At 42.4% G+C, this 16,355-nt stretch overlaps 1 long non-coding RNA gene across 2 annotated transcripts in view; it reads right to left on the bottom strand.

Moving 5' to 3' along the window:
* The window catches only part of LOC112641677 (uncharacterized), an 80,516-nt gene that overhangs the window by 11,376 nt on the left and 52,785 nt on the right, over positions 1-16,355 (bottom strand). For both annotated transcript variants that reach the window (XR_007401145.1, XR_004804333.2), the window contains exon 11: positions 2,444-2,513. This is a non-coding gene — a long non-coding RNA (uncharacterized LOC112641677). The remainder of the gene's footprint in view (positions 1-2,443; positions 2,514-16,355) is intronic.

The following is a 16,355-nucleotide window of genomic DNA, read 5'->3' as shown; positions in this document are numbered from 1 at the left end:
AATGCAGGGCTCAATCCCATGACCCTGAGATCATGATCTGAACTGAAATTAAGAGTCAGACATTTAACCTACTAAGCCACCCAGGCACTATTGGAGTCACTATTTAAAGGCCTTTCTGAGTTTTACAGCCCTCAACTCTCCTCCATAGATAACAACTGGCTGCGATGGCATTTGCTTGTGTTAAAAAAAAAAAAAAAAAAGAAAAATCCATCTGGCCTTGGCTTCTGGAATGTTCTCTACCCAAGGTCTCCTTGTTCAGGATGGCAATTTGGTCACATTCCTTGGTTCTGCAGTATGTAATATTTTCATAATCACAGTATTTTATATGCTGTGTATCTCTTTTCAGGTTCTCAAACCAGCCTACAGATGCAACTTGGAAGACCTAGAATATAAATCTTAAAAACCCTGAAAAGGTAAAGTGAATAGTACAGTTCTGACAAGGAAGTGGGGGAGGTGGGGTGGGGAAGGAAGTGCAGGTGTCCTCTTGGCTGATGTTACAGTCTTTCATCCGACAAATAGCAAGCGAGTGCCTCCTTGTGTCAGGGTGATCCCCAGCCCTGGAAGGCAGCAAGGAGCCAAAGGGACAGAGATTCTCACCCTTGTGGCACTTTTGTTCCAGTGGCAAGACAATAAGTACTGCCTAAAAGTTGATGAATCACAAAACAAAAATTTAAGTATATTACTTCAAACTATGAAAGGAACCATGAGATTAGGAAGATAACAGTATTATGCAAAAATACAGAGAAAAGGACAGATAGTGTAAATGTGCTAAAATCCCTGTAATAGCAGAGAGGGAACAAGTTCAAGACCCAGGTGTATAAAGGAATTATCTAAGCATCTGGTAGGAATCACTGAAACTAAGTACTGACACAGTTAGGGCCTTATATCCAGGGCATGGGACCAGAGCTGGGGCCCAAGGAATGGACATTGGTAGTTCTGTGGCGGGGAGGCATGTTTCTGTTCATGTGTGTATAAGTAAATATTACACATAAATGAATAAAATGATCAAAACTCAACTTTACAAACCCTGGGAGAAATTTAAATAGATATTCTCATTCCTGTTTTATATGCGAAGAAACAGAAGCCAGCCTGCATCAGTACTCATGATTAGAAACCAGGTCCCCTGATCTCTGGCTCGAAACTTCCCCTACTTCCTCAAGGTTTTTCCCTTCAGATACAGACCCACTGGGGTTGGGATTCTTGATTTCTTGACTCAATGCAGGCTCCTTGGGGTTGCTCACTGCTCATCTTTGAAGATAAGGAGAATATGACCACCACCGCATGGGCCGTGGAAGGAGGGTGCAGGCTAACCGCCTCACACAGGCCTGGTGACAACAGACTCTCAAAAAATATCAGCTTCCTTTCTTTATATTTCTTTTCTTTTTTTTTTTTCTAACCCATCTAACATTTGGAACATTAATACCATTTGCCAATCATTTTTTCTTCTAATTTTATGTGATTTAGCATTAGTTCTGACTAAAGGAATCTGGCAATTCATTCAAATATGCAGGCTTGCCATATCAGAAGGCTCGTCATGATTTGAGAGGTAGAGAATGTTACCATTAAAGCATTTGAGAAAGATATGATGCTGCTGACACATCCAATGAATGTTCCACATTGGGTGAGTCAAGGGGTGCTTGGTGTGAGGGGATACTGGGCAGACTTTTCCCTTTACCCCCCAAAATATCCTGTCTCACTCACCATACTCAGGTGTCACCCTCTGAATCATTCTTTTGGACCTTGAAGAATTTCAGATTTCTCTGGTCCCCTGTGAATGTGTCTCAGACCACATCCCCCTAGAAGGAGTGGCTGTTCAGCTGGGAGTACAGTCTCTTGGGACTAGACTAGGGAAAGGATGGAGTAGAATAAAGACGGAGGGAAGAAGAGCAGGACTGAAGGGGTGGCACCGAGGATAATGCCACCAGGACCCCCAGGTATCTTCTGCACATTATAATCAGTGCTTCCTCCTGAAGGATGCTGAATAGCATATAAGGGCTCACAGGATCAAGCGCTACCAATGAGCGAGGTAGACACTGTGCTATACTTCACAGACATGATTAGCTCATTTGATCTTCACAACAACTCTATGAAGGTGTCACTATTATTATTTTCAGTCTACAGATGGAGAAACTGAGGCACAGAGAGGCTAAGTGTCATATGCAAACCATGTAGCTGTGTGACACAGCCAGGAGCAGAGCCCAGACAGCTTGACTCCAACACCATGCTCTGCACCATCACACTAGAAACACTCAGTCCACACCCCATAACACACACACACACACACACACACACACACACACACACACACACCCCGGGAGGACTTTCGGGGAAGTCTTGCTTTCAAGAACCACTAGTTGCCGAGTTCTCCCTTTTAGAGCCTGTGAGATGAGAACATGTTTGTTGTAGGTACAAGTGCTTAGCTGACATAACTTAGTAGACTTACCCTCTTTGACTCCAGAGTCCAGAAGGAGAACTAAAGGGTGAGCCTCACAGGAGCCACACAGTAATTCAACCTAAGAAGTATAATAAGACAAAGGAATCAAGTACAAGTTGATATGAGCCTCTGTCAGTGGAGGTGGAGGGCTTGGGCAGCACCGGGCCAGGGATGGTCCATGCCCTGGGGACAGGGTTGGAAGAGCCCAGAATCAAAGCCTCTTTCGGCCTTGGCAGTCAATTCAGACACACTTCTCCAACCTGCCATCACAAAGCTGTGCATCACACCAGCAGGAGATGCATGAAAATAGGATCCAGCCTCTGAAGAGTTTACAATGTGATTCTCATATTTTCTAATACCATCTTTGGAGAGTTTCTGGGAGGAATTTAATAAAGGACAGTGAAGATTCATTCCTTTCATCTCCTAAGGCTAAGTCCATTCTGACCTGCCCATTCATTCTTTCTGTTCTCTGTCTGCTTCCAGAGAGTGCTATGGGGATTCAAGTATATATATATATATATATATATATATATATATATATATATATATATAAAATATGTTCTATGTCTTTGCCTCCGCAGAGGAAATGCTCTGTCTTACTGTAAATAATAATTAGCAGGTCAGTGAAGGTTGTTAAATGTCCCCGATGCTTTTCTCACTTCCTTCCAGACTCTCATAATTACTACCGCTCTGAACCCAGCGGGCAGAGATGCATATTTCTCTGTCCAGGAAATGACAATAGTGAGATACCCTCTTCTCACTATAGTGAAAGTCTGCGTGACTGTGGATCAGCCCTGTCCTGAACCCATATTAGACTCATTCATGTCCCTGCATGGAAATAGCCACAAGGGAAGTCAGCAATTGACTGCTTACAGGTCATGGCCCAGGGTTCTAGATGGCTCTACTACCATCTGCATGACCTTAGACCAGCCAGGGAAACTCCTGGGCTTTTGTTTCTTCATCTGTAAAACTGATAACACAATACTTACTTTGACTAAAAAATATCATTGCTATAAGAATTCATGCTCTCATTCAATATTTCATATTGAATTTAAATATTTATGGATCATGAGTCAGGGTCAGGTACTATTGTAGTACCCAGGGCAAGATGGGGGGTGGTATAGTCATAAACAAAACAGATAAAAGTCTCTCTCTCTCTAGAGCTTCATGGCGGGGGTGGGGGGAGCAGGTAAATAAGTGAATAAACTAAACCTACAGAATTTCTGATGGTGATAAGTGTCTTGGCAAAAAGTAAATCATGAAGGGAAGTGAGGAGTGCCAGAGAGAGATCAGCAAGGGCATCTCTTAGAGGCTGCTGTTGAGACGTCGACCCAAAGGATGTAAAGAAGTAACCCCAGAGCATATTTGGGGGAAGAGCATTCCAGGTAGAGGGATGGCAAATGCAAAGGTTCTGAGCCAAAGGTGAGTCTGTACATTCAAATACAGCAAGGCCAGAACTATGGAGGGGATGAGGATGGGGGGTATAGGAACCCTGAGGTCCTAGGGAAGTGGGACTAGATGGGCCAGGACCTTGTAAGGCCTTTGACTTTGACTGTGAGTAGGATGGAAGCCACTGGAGGGTTTTCAGCAGAGGTATGCCATAATCTGCCTTGAGTCTTAAAAAGAATCTCTCCTGCTGCTCAATTCTCAAAAGAGAATTGAATGAAATAATACTTCCTGAGATGTTTTGCAAAGCACAAAGTACAATATGAAAATGAAGTACAGTAAGGAACTGAGCCCCCAGGCCCCCCTGGGAACAAATTGTTCTGGAGACCCAGTGTGGATTAAATATGACCACACATTTACTCCCCCTTTCCCCATGGAGTGGCAAAGTTTATGTCCCTCCCCTTGCATCTTTTTTTTTTTTTTTAAGATTTTATTTATTTATTCATGAGAGACACACAGAGAGAGGCAGTGACATAGGCAGAGGAAGAAGCAGGCTCCCTGCAGGGAGCCTGATGTGGGACTCAATCCCCAGGACCCCAGGATCATGACCTGAGCCAAAGGCAGGAGCTCAGCCACTGAGGCACCCAGACGTCCCCCTCCCCCTCCCCTTGCATCTTACTGGTTCTGCAACTCCTTATCAAATAGGATATGGTGGGAGTGAAGCCTGGCCTGGTCTGAGGCCAGCTTTTTGAAGGACTGGTAATGTAGAGCAAGGAAAGGGCTCCATCTTCCAGGCTGTTCTCTTTTACTAACTTATCTGAGCACAATTCTCTGTAGTGACCTGTATAACCTTACCAAGGCCAGGAAGCCCCAACAAGCCAGTCCTATGAGAGATCAAAGCACAATGGAAAAGCTTTGTTCAGCTCCACCACTTACTAGCCATATGATATTGGGTGAGCTGCTTCGGCTCTCCAAGTCTTATTCAAGATAGTAAGTTCCACTCTCCATGTTTGTTATGAAACATAAATTAAATGACATGCGCTGAGTACCCAGCATGGTGTCTGGCACTCATATTGTGGTGCCCGATTTCAGACATAGCCCTAACGCAGAGCAGGAGACTGCCTCTATGGATGGATCAGAGCCTTTCTTTCTCCTTGTAACTTGACCTACTTGATGGGAATGTCCCAGCCCTAGACTCTTCCCTCTGGGGACAGGATGGCAAAAGTAGGAAACCATTCAGGAAAGGAGTCTACTAAGATGGGGATAGCTCATGGGAGGGGCTGTGGAGGGAGCCTTGTTTGGAAGACAGCCCAAGTTTGCTGATTCCTGATTTGGGAACCCTCTGCTGGGCAAGGGCTTCCCTGGGGATGGGGAAGAAGAGTGGTCTGCCAGAGGGAATGCTTGAAGGAGGGACACAACCCTAGAAGCCAGCAATGAGATGCCTCCCATCCCACACTTACCCCTTCAGGTCCCTGAGGGCTGTGAGGGCCCTAATACTTGTTTTGGAGAGAATTTTACTCAGTGCTCGGAGGAAAGAGGAAAAAAAAAAAAGCCAGTAAATCAATAACAGATTTTTCTTCCCATCAGTTGGTTTAAAGTATGGAGCCAATGTCAACCAATCTAGAATTTCTAAGTTGTAAATAAAAAATTGAATGGTAAGATTTTTATCTTAGCTGCTTCATAAAAGCCACTATTCAAAGTCTTGGTTTATCACGCTCCTCATATAGTCTAAGCTAAGGTATGGTTGCCACACCTCATGCCAGTCCAGGAAATTCAGTGGGAAAGTCTTCATTTCTACCTGACTTGGACTACAATGCTTAGATATGGCACTCCTACTAGATCCTCCTGTTTCTCCTCCAACTTGTTTTCCTCAACAGATTTCCTGCACCCTGAACAAATCATGCAGAAACAGATCAATGAAGGACATTGAACGGTCTCATTGTTCAGGATTAAATAGTCAATCAACATGCGCAGAACTGTACTGGGTACTATGGAGAATAACCATAATTACAACAATAATAATAATGACAGTTACTATTGATTGCACCTGCTATATGTCAGGCACTGAGCTAGCCACTTTTCGTATCTTATTCTTGATTCTTCCAAAAAATAGACAAAGTGGCTGTTCCATTACCTCCATTTTATATCCTAGCTGAGACTTCTAGAAGCTATGTAAGTTGCTCAAAGTTGCACAATTAGTGAGAATAAAGAGTCATATGATCATTCTCTTGCTCCGAGGAAACACCAGCTCTCATCCATTACCCAAGAATGTTTTGCAAAAAAAAAAAAAAAAAAAAGAATGTTCTCTCACTTCTAGCCATCTGGGGAATTTCACTCAACCAATAAATATGTATAAAGTACTTAGTATGTGTACTGGCAAATAGAACACTGGCAACAGAGGAAAAAATATGTAAAACAATTATTTATTCAATTTTGTGGAACATAGTAGAAGGTCAGAGAAAGAGGACAGCATAGGCCAAAGAGGACAGGAAAAGTTTCACAGAGAGAGTGAGTCTTGAGGTGGGTCTTGAAAGATGAAAAAAAATCATTCCAAGGGCATTCCTAGTCAGGGGAACAGAATAGTTAAAGGCACTGAAGCACAAATAAGCATGAGGAAGCATGTTGGAAGAGAGTGAAAATAAGTCTTAAGTGGAAGAATGAAACTAATCCCATACCCTACAGGAATTGGGCAGGAGGATGGCATTTGTCTAGGAATTTAATTAAACTATTGCAAATGATAATTCCAGTGCTTCAAATTTCTTATTCTCAAAAGGTTTGAGGCTACTTTTAAAAGTCAGAGATGAATGAAAAAACAAACAAACAATACTACTCTGTTTTAATACTTGAAACATGAACTCTACTATGAGAGAAGCAACCTACCAAACAATGGTATGGTTAAAAAAGTGTTTCTGTCTTTCCTTATGGGTTGAAACTGGAGTTTTTTCTGAAAAGTAATTTGTCTTCAGAAGATTTCTGTGTGTGTGTGTGCATATATGTGTATCTGTTTCCATAATACTCCAGAAAACTGGAAAAAGAAGAAAGTCTAACTAGCCCTTACCTGGGGACCAGAATTATCGTGTCCACATTCCCAGTGGATTAGTCTGAAGGTCTTGGAATGTCAAAGGTTTCCATGGAAGAAAAGGGAACCCTCTTACACTGTTGGTGGGAATGTGAACTGGTGCAGCCACTCTGGAAAACTGTGTGGAGGTTCCTTAAAGAGTTAAAAATAGACCTGCCCTACGACCCAGCAATTGCACTGCTGGGGATTTACCCCAAAGATGCAGATGCAATGAAACGCCGGGACACCTGTACCCCGATGTTTCTAGCAGCAATGTCCACAGTAGCCAAACTGTGGAAGGAGCCTCGGTGTCCATGGAGAGATGAATGGATAAAGAAGATGTGGTTTATGTATACAATGGAATATTACTCAGCTATTAGAAATGACAAATACCCACCATTTGCTTCAACATGGATGGAACTGGAGGGTATTATGCTGAGTGAAATGAGTCAATCAGAGAAGGACAAACATTATATGTTCTCATTCATTTGGGGAATATGAATAATAGTGAAAAGGAATAGAAGGGAAGGGAGAAGAAATGGGTGGGAAATATCAGAAAGGGAGACAGAACATGAACATTCCTAACTCTGGGAAACGAACTAGGGGTGGTGGAAGGGGAGGTGGGTGGGGGGTGGGGGTGAATGGGTGACGGGCACTGAGGAGGGCACTTGACGGGATGAGCACTGGGTGTTGTTCTGTATGTTGGCAAATTGAACACAAATAAAAAATAAATTTATTATTATTAAAAAAAGGTTTCCATGGAATACCCTGTCATCTTATACTCTCTCCAGTAACTTCCCAAGATGGCAGATTATTCCAGATGGAACGATTCCAATTTAGGGGAGAACTCCTGTTGGGTAAGGGATGGATCCTATGGTTAGAGAAACTACTATGGAGAAAGGCACTTCCCAAAACAGATTTACACAATAAAAGCAGAAAGAAGGAGGTGCTCTTGCAAAAAGACTGAGACCCAAGGACAGAGATGGGGGTCAAGATCCGGAACTGAGAATATTTTCAAGGCAACCATCCTAAGGTGGTTGGACCTCCTGTACACTTGTACTGGGGATAATTAACATTTAGTTATAGTTTTAAATAGTTTCCTTTCATGCAGAGCCTGTTAGCTGTCCTCCTTGTGCCCCCCTTTGATTGTACAAATTTGTTTCTCGAAACTAACTGCTCCACGTGAGGCCTCACTTTCGAGCTCCCTTTGCATACAAATAGGGGCATGTGGGATGTCACTTGAAATCTTCCAGGGCCTGCAACTTGCCCCTGGCATGGAATGATCTTATTCCTTCAAATCCTTGCTCGCTTCTGCACAGAGAGTCCATTGGGAAATAGTATTTCAGTCACCAGGATAATAATAATACACTGAAATTAACAACTTATAGTTTGTGTGTGTGATCCCATTGGATACTAACCAGGGCACTAGGATGTGGTGATGACATCTACTATTGTCCCCATTTCAGAAACGAGGAAATTGAGATTCATGTCTTTAAAAAAACTCCTAAGTGGCAGAGCCATAGCTAATCCATAAGAGAGTTTGTGCTGATCGAATGCTCTGTATGAGAGAGTTTGTAGGTCATTCCTCATGAAATTGCTTTGCCTTGCTCCTTGCCACTGCTACTCTCATGGTACCAGCTTCATTACCTTTGAGTTATTCCCTGATGAAATTCTCCCATTTTCACACTCAAATAGGTGAAGGCCCAGAGAGGCCTCCCTGGGGCCTGTGGCTCCACTTAGAATCTCAAATCACAATGACAGTGGGATGTGTAGAGAACAGTTCAAACTGAAGTCAAAATGTTATGGCAGTTGGCTAGGTCTCCAAGTACAAGAGTGTTTGCTCAGGTTGCCTGTCCAGCTCTAGAAAATGGAGCCATGAAACACTATCTCCAGCCATACATTAACATTCAGGCAGTCAGTAAATAACCTTTTTAAAAATTATGACTCTCCTCAAGAGCATTTTAGATATTTTTCACCCCATCTCCCCATGAAAATTTAATGCCACAGATATACTGTATATCCACTTATGGACTGTGGCCCTTTGAAGGGCAGTAAACCAGTTCTCAGGTTTTTCTCATGCCCCTCCCCCAAGAGTCAGTTCACCCCTGGGGGGCACTGTCACCTGCATTGAGAATGCATGGTTTAGAGTACTGACTGTGTGTGAAGAATATCAAAGTGAGGAAAACAGAATTGATCCCTGCCCTCAAAGGCTTACCATCCAACATGAGTAGGCTTTGTCTTGCATCATCAACAATCCTAGTAAAAGAGAGAAACCAGAGGCTCTGGGTTAATTTCTGTCTAAACCACTAAAGTTGATTTTAAGACCCTTCTCAATCCAGGAGTTTAGTAGCATTAGATCGGGTTTCAGTTCTGAGCCATCATCAGTGGGGGCTCTACATATAAAAAAATTGGCAAAGACTTGCGGTCTGTGTGGAAATATGGTTGGGAGGCATTCACCACACATTTATGGCATGAAGAATAATTTCTGCTAAAAAAAAAACTGTTTATAATGAAACACAAGACAGAATGGAACAAATTCCTCCAAAAAATTAAAAATGTTTTTTTTCAATCACTTCTATTGAAAATCCATTCAGCGGGATTTAAATAGCCGACCCTACTCAAGATAATGTTTCACTTTCTTTAACAAGGGAAAGAATTCGAAGCTGAAAAGCCAACTGCTACTTCATTACTTTAATGGAAATCCCCTTGAATTCTATGATCCACTCAATCACAGGCTCATAGACTGAGTCACCAAAAGGTACGCACCCGAAGAAAGGGACTGAATGTGAAAGACATTCCATTTCACTTTAGTGCCTGAGAACACGTTATTGTACTGCTTCTGGTGGGCGTGGGGGAGAAAACTAAACATGTGCCTTGTTCCTTCACTCAGCAAATATTTATTAAGTGCTGCTTTGTGCCAGGTACCATGTTAGGTATTTTTTTTAAAGAAGTCCATGAGGGAAAGAAGTGACACTTCTCTACCATCTATAGCATGCCTGGTCTTATACTTCATTTGTGAGGCATTTGAAATGCAGTATTGGGAAGCTATTACATGGGGAGCAGGAAGGAGACTTGAGGGCTGGATGCACCTCTGTGTCCAACCGTGTGAACATCTGTCAGTTATCTAACGTCTCTGGGACTTGATTTCTCCACCTGTAAAACTTAGAGGTTGATGCTAAACAGTGGTTCTCAATATGGCTCTCTTCTGGGGGCTGGGGCCTGGAGGCTTCAGGGATATATAGATGCTTGAGTCCTGTCCAGGACCCATTGTATCAGAATCTCTGGAAGGGGGGCTTGGGGGTAGGTTGTTCTTTGTTTTTGTTTTAAGCTTCCCCCAGTGATTCTTCCAGTTTTGTGCTAAAGACTAAAGACAAAGAGGGAAGCACCTAAAAACAAGATGGCAGCACTGACTTCCTGACCATGAGAAATTCTCAATGAAAAGAAGAGGCCAAGGTTTTCCTCCATGACTTCTAGTTTCTGCTTTGGCACATTTATGCTTTCCTTCCTCCTTCTCCCATTCCCATCTGTTTCCTTTCTCTCCTGACCCACTTGCTATAACCCAGTGTCCGCTGTACTTTTCTTCTGCTTTTGGCAAAATATATAGTAGCATTCATTTGCAGCTTAAAAAGAATTCATTTCAAGAGTTTCTGGTCTCAGGAAGAATGACCTGTAACAGTAAGATGAAGGCCTGTAACTCTGAGAAACTGATCACAGGCCTCAGGAAAATAGCTGAGGATACTTTTAAGAGTCAGGAACAAGGCTTACATGAAACCCTGTAGAATAGGGGTTGGCCTTCCCTGGTCATGTGGAAGAGTCATATGCCCTTGATCCCCAGTAAAAAATTAGATAAAATTTCCCCATGATTTAACCCAAAAAGATAAGAAATTTCGAATGAATTGAGAAGTCTTCTGGTCAAACACTTCCATCCAAGGCTCAGGCTCCCAGGTCCGTAAGAGGAACTTGTGGATATTCCCCTTAAAAAATGGAAATTCCATTACATTAAAACATTCTTTTACAGATGTCCAAACACTAAAAATCCGAGGTTTCTCTGTAAGGTCTAGTTTCATCTGCCAGGAGAAACTGAGCTATCTAACTTGAACACAATAACATGAATATAGAAGGTATTCAATGAGTATTCCCTTTTCCCTTTTATGAAAGAAGTATATTTTACATTGTTCAAGTTAGAATGGGGGCATTTTTGCTCAGCACCTTTCTTTCAGTCCCAAACTAAAAACCTTTCAAGGGACAAGAAGTGTTCCCACCCAACTCTTATTCTTCATCACTTAGCAGAGTGTTTGGTACTGGAATAAGTGACTAGATGAATGAACAACTGTCTCAATGGAAGTTTCTCCTATAATTTTTTTTCTTATATAAACCATCCCACTTTGCTTATAGCCCAAGCTTCACTATTTACCAGCACAAGAAGATCTGGACTACTTCAGGATTAAGTAACCCTCTGACCACGCCTAAATGTACACCATTTGTACATGACCAGATGACAGCCTCAGTACCTATGATGTTGTTGCCCACAGTGGGCATGACATCCTATGACTTTCTCCTCTGGGTGTCCCATCAGGCCCTGTAAAAGGGCCCTGGTGTCTCAGTTGAGAGTAGATTATTATTCATTCAGATCATATTCAATAAACTATTTAAAACATTTTTTGAAATAATCATATATTCACTGGAAGCTGCAAAAATGTGTGGAAGAGGTCTCATGTGTTCTTCACCAAATTCATCCAATTCACCAAACTACTATGCAGTTTGGCTGGAAAACTTGTTATCAAGTCTGTTCACGTAAAGGAATGGGAACTAGAGTGACCAACGTACCTGGTTTGCCCAGAACTGAGAGGGTTCCCAGAACTTAGGATTTTCCATCTTAAAATCAGTCCCAGGCAAATTGGGACAACTTAGTCACCCTAAAAATATTCATACTAAATTGCTAAGCTAGCAACGTTTGGGGAGGTATATCCCCACTGCGCCTTTTTTTTTTTTTTTTTCTTTTTTTTTTTTTTTTTTTTTTTTAATTTTTTTTTTCTTTTTAAATTTATTTATTCATGATAGTCACACTGAGAGAGAGAGAGAGGCAGAGACACAGGCAGAGGGAGAAGCAGGCTCCAAGCACTGGGAGCCCGATGTGGGATTCGATCCCGGGTCTCCAGGATCGCGCCCTGGGCCAAAGGCAGGCGCCAAACCGCGGCGCCACCCAGGGATCCCCCCACTGCGCCTTTTGTGCCTCCTCTAGGATTGGTTTCCATCACCACCACGAAGCTCTCTGGCTATTTCATTTCTCCTTCTTGCAGACTCTTGCCACCTACTACTTGTATCTGCCTTTCTTCCCAGAGCTCTGTATGAGAATGATCCCCTCCTGTTTCCCTGAATCCCCTGTTAGCTATCAAAATTTGCATTTTCTCAAGTCACACTGCTGGTCTCAACAAGGTATTGGGAGAAAAGTCTTTCATTCCAGTGCAGTGAAAAGACTCTTGTCCAGTGCTCCTGGATAGGAAGCAGAGGAGCACCCTCTCCTGCCACCAGTTGGCTGAGTGACTTTGTCAATCATCTTCAAGCTCTGGGCATCTGACTCCAAAAGTGAGGGTATTGGTTGAAAATAAGTTTTCTCACCAAATCATACTATTGAGATTTGGGACCAATTATTCTTTATGGAGGGGATGGTCCTACACACTGTGGGATGTTTAGCAGAATCCCTGGCCTCTACCCACTGGATTCCAGGAGCACCCATAAGCTGTGACAACCAAACATGTCTCCAGACATTACCAGATGTCTCCGGGGGTAAAATCACCCTTCGTTGAGAACTGGTTTAAAATACTTCTGAAGTCACTTCCGGTTCTGAAAACATTTGATTTAAAGTAGCTCCCAGTAAATTATGAGTGATTAATAGTTTCCCCTCAACTTCCCAAGAATATTTGTATTTCAAAGTATTACCTATTTGGAAAAAAAAAAAAGTCCTGAAGCATCTTCACTGAAATAATAAAAGCAGTTCTATATTGTGGTGGTAGACATTTACTTCCTCCTCCCCTTCCCCTTCCTTTCTCTCCCACCCCCTCCTGCTCTTCTTCTTCTTCCTCTTCATTTTGGAGGCTTAATATCATGGTTATCTACTACCTAAGTACTTTTATTTAACTGAATGTTTTTCAGTCCAAATGAAATTGGTCAGTAGGTTTTCAAGCCAGCAGGAGGGAGCATGGGTTTAAACAGGAGAGATCACAGTAAAAACAGGGCCTTACTAACTCACATCATGTTGAGCCATTAGATCTTTTCATATAGTTGTATTGACTTTGAAATTTTTACGCTGTATTTATCCAAATCAGATTGTTTGGCAAACAAAGGGTGTTTCTGAAGTACTTTTTACACCAAAAGTATCCCTCCATTTCAGGTACCTCAGCTGGATTTAACAAAACCTCATCAACTCTCACCTCCCAGAAGCACAGTCAACCCCAAACTATCAAACTCTGACACTGGGCCTGTCTGGCTGAGAGGGAGTCCTAGAGGAAGGACTTTTTAGAAAAATCTAAAAATCTAAAATCTGAGCTCCCAAGACCTTATGGATTATCCACTTTATACAAATATGCCAAATTTTGATTGCACTATATTAAATTGTTGATAGCTGGTCATTCTGACCTATAATACCTACAATTTCATATGCTTTCCCCCTAATAATATTCAGAAACAATCAAGTAGATGGAGTGTCACACCATCAGCACTGGTCCTTCTGCTGTGTGCTTTGATATAGGACGTAGGTGGAAGAGAGAGAGAGGAGGGGAAGTTAAGGCTTACAGGGAGAAAAGGTGGGAACTCTGGCCTCTACGGTAGTTGGGGACCCTTGGAGAGGACGGTCATCCCACAGCTGACTTGTTCCATGATGTCACCGAGAGGAAAAGGCTGCAGATTGCGGCTCTGCCCCATGCAGAGTGTAAGCTACTTGAGGGCAGGAGCCATCTGCTATAGTTGCCACCTCTGCATGTCTCGCGCTGTGCCTTTCACACTGCAGTGCACACAGCAGAGACCCAACAGTCACTGCTGCATGATTAAGTGAGTGGGAATATCTGTCTATTCTATGGTCAAATGATTCATTCTGACCTTCATTCATTCCTCCAACGTATATTTATTACTGAGTATTTGCAGAGAAAAATGTTAGATAATGTGGCTGGTTCAATAATTTTGTCCCAGCTCTCAAGATATTTTGAGCCTATGCAAATAGAGCCTAAAGAAGTGGTTTCAACACTAGAATCCAAGTGCAGTGTGGTTCCATGTGAACGACTATCACTGAAATAAGCAAGCCGGGGGAATTCCCTCGAAGCTACGTTCATGACCCCAGTCTCTCTGCAAATGACAGTACCCAGTTAAAGTGAAGGAAAAAGTCTAGTTGGAAGAAAAAAATGTGTTTACTTCATTAATGACTAAGTCTTCTCATGCTCAACAACTCATTTTTGGATTCACGAAAACCACGAGTTTGCCCCTATTGTCAAAAATACACATTAGCAGGCAAATGCTCCCAAAATATTCCAATGTGCCAAAGTCGAACTACAATAAAGATTCTAAATCTTTTGGATTACTTTTGGGGTCCTTTTCCCCTTTTAGAGCACTTATGGTTTAGGAGCATAATTGACTTGGATCGGATCATCCTCTTGGTGGAAAGCCAATTAGATTCATTTCAAATGATTAGAGCTACCAGTTCTGATTGAGGTCAGTAGAATAAATAAATCATTACTCAAGGGGAGGCTGTTCTTCCATTTTCTATAGGAATTTCAACAAATTTCTCAAAGGCTGAAAACCTCATATGTTTTGATCATTTTCCTGTCTTGTCCTGACAGTTGCATTCCTACTAGCTTCTTCTAACACAGCTTTGACTGGTGTTCAATGACTGCCAGCAATTTGGCAGGACCATTCGTAGGAGGCACAGCTACGTATCAGCAGCATGTGGTCCTGCTCCCTGGAACTCGCTGACTCTCTTGGCTGCCATGGTGGAAACCCTCTAACTTTAGCCTGGTTCCACTCTCTTCCCAAGAGAACCTGGCCTATCATCCTGCTTTTGTAACCTCATCTTTACGCATCCGAGATGTCCGGAGAAAAAGAAGACTACTGGAGGACAGAAGGAACATCAGGACAGGGCAAAGGTCAACAGCAATCAGAGGACCTGAGTCCACATCCTACCTTTCCGCATCCTATGGTACCTAAGGTCAGCACGCTCCCGCACTGTCCATCCACAAATTACAGAGCTAACTGAGATGATCCTGACGTTGCTTCAAGTTTTAGTTCCCCGTAATTCTGTGGCCAATTAGGAAAAAAACATGTCTCTTTTCTTCTGCCCTCCCTACTTCCCTGCCTTCCCCCTTTCGATCTCCCTCTCTCTCTCTTCCATAGGGCTTGCTAAAAGCTGGCAAATGCTTCCCAGCAGCCAAATAGAAGTCATTACCAGAAGCACTGCAGCTAAACAGAGGGAAATGTTTAGGTAAGCATTATAATGGGCATGGAAATAAAGAGACCACAATTCAAAGCATAAGTCATCATAGATGAGAATGCACATGTTTGGGGCTAGGTTTATGAGAAATGAACGGGATGATGCTGTGCTGGCGAATCCCTGGCCTTGTGTTTTCTTAATGCCAGGAGTGATTTATTTTCTGGTAAACAGTTTTGCTCAAGTAGGGCATCCAATTACTACAAACCTTGTTTGGTATAAAAACTAACTGCATAGAAAAATATTGCCTTTGCAAGGTTTAACTGGTTGTTAATCCAAACATGTGGCAGAGCCCAAATTCCAGGGCTGAAAATATCCTCCCGATTCTCAGCAGCATCTGAACGTCCAGAGTAGATCATAATCATCACTCTCAATGAGGCGTGACTCAGAGGTAGCGTATGGAAAGAGGACATTTCCAGAAAAACCATGGTATGGAAACCGAGCCCGCTGGGGGAGGCGAGGCCTCCCTTAGGTAGAAGTTCTGCTCAGCTCTTTGAAGTATGAGGTTGGGCTGCTTTGGGAAGATGAAAAAAAAAAAAAAGAGTTTTTAAAATCCTCCTTTCCACACAAATCTCTTCACATACAGCTCTGTTCCCTAGGATGTTTCATCACCTTAAAAAATATATTTAAAACAGACACAAGTAAGAGTATCCTTTCTAAGTGAAGCAAAGCTCTAGGCTTTTATTTTTTTTAACAACGACAAAAAAAAATCAAATTGCCTTCTTCAAATTCTCTGGGTTTGCCTCTCAGCATCCATGAGACTTAATTGTCATACTTTAAATATTTTGTTTTTAAGTAAAGAAAGCTTGAAAGAGAGAGAGATAGAGGAGGAGGAGGAAAAATGAGAGCGAGAGAGGGGAAGGGGGGAGGGAGGGAGAGAGAGAAATCTGGTCATTAAGAAAATTTAGCTTCTGTGTCAAAAAATGTTTTAAAAAGAGAAAGAGGGGTGATAAGTCTAATACCCAGATCTTCCTGCTTCCCACATCTCTTTTCCGAGGGGCTTC

The sequence above is a fragment of the Canis lupus genome, chromosome 12, assembly GCF_003254725.2.
Source record: "Canis lupus dingo isolate Sandy chromosome 12, ASM325472v2, whole genome shotgun sequence".
Lineage (NCBI taxonomy): Eukaryota > Metazoa > Chordata > Mammalia > Carnivora > Canidae > Canis > Canis lupus.
The sequence above is the reverse complement of the archived record's forward strand: the minus strand, read 5'-3'. Positions and strand labels throughout refer to the sequence as shown.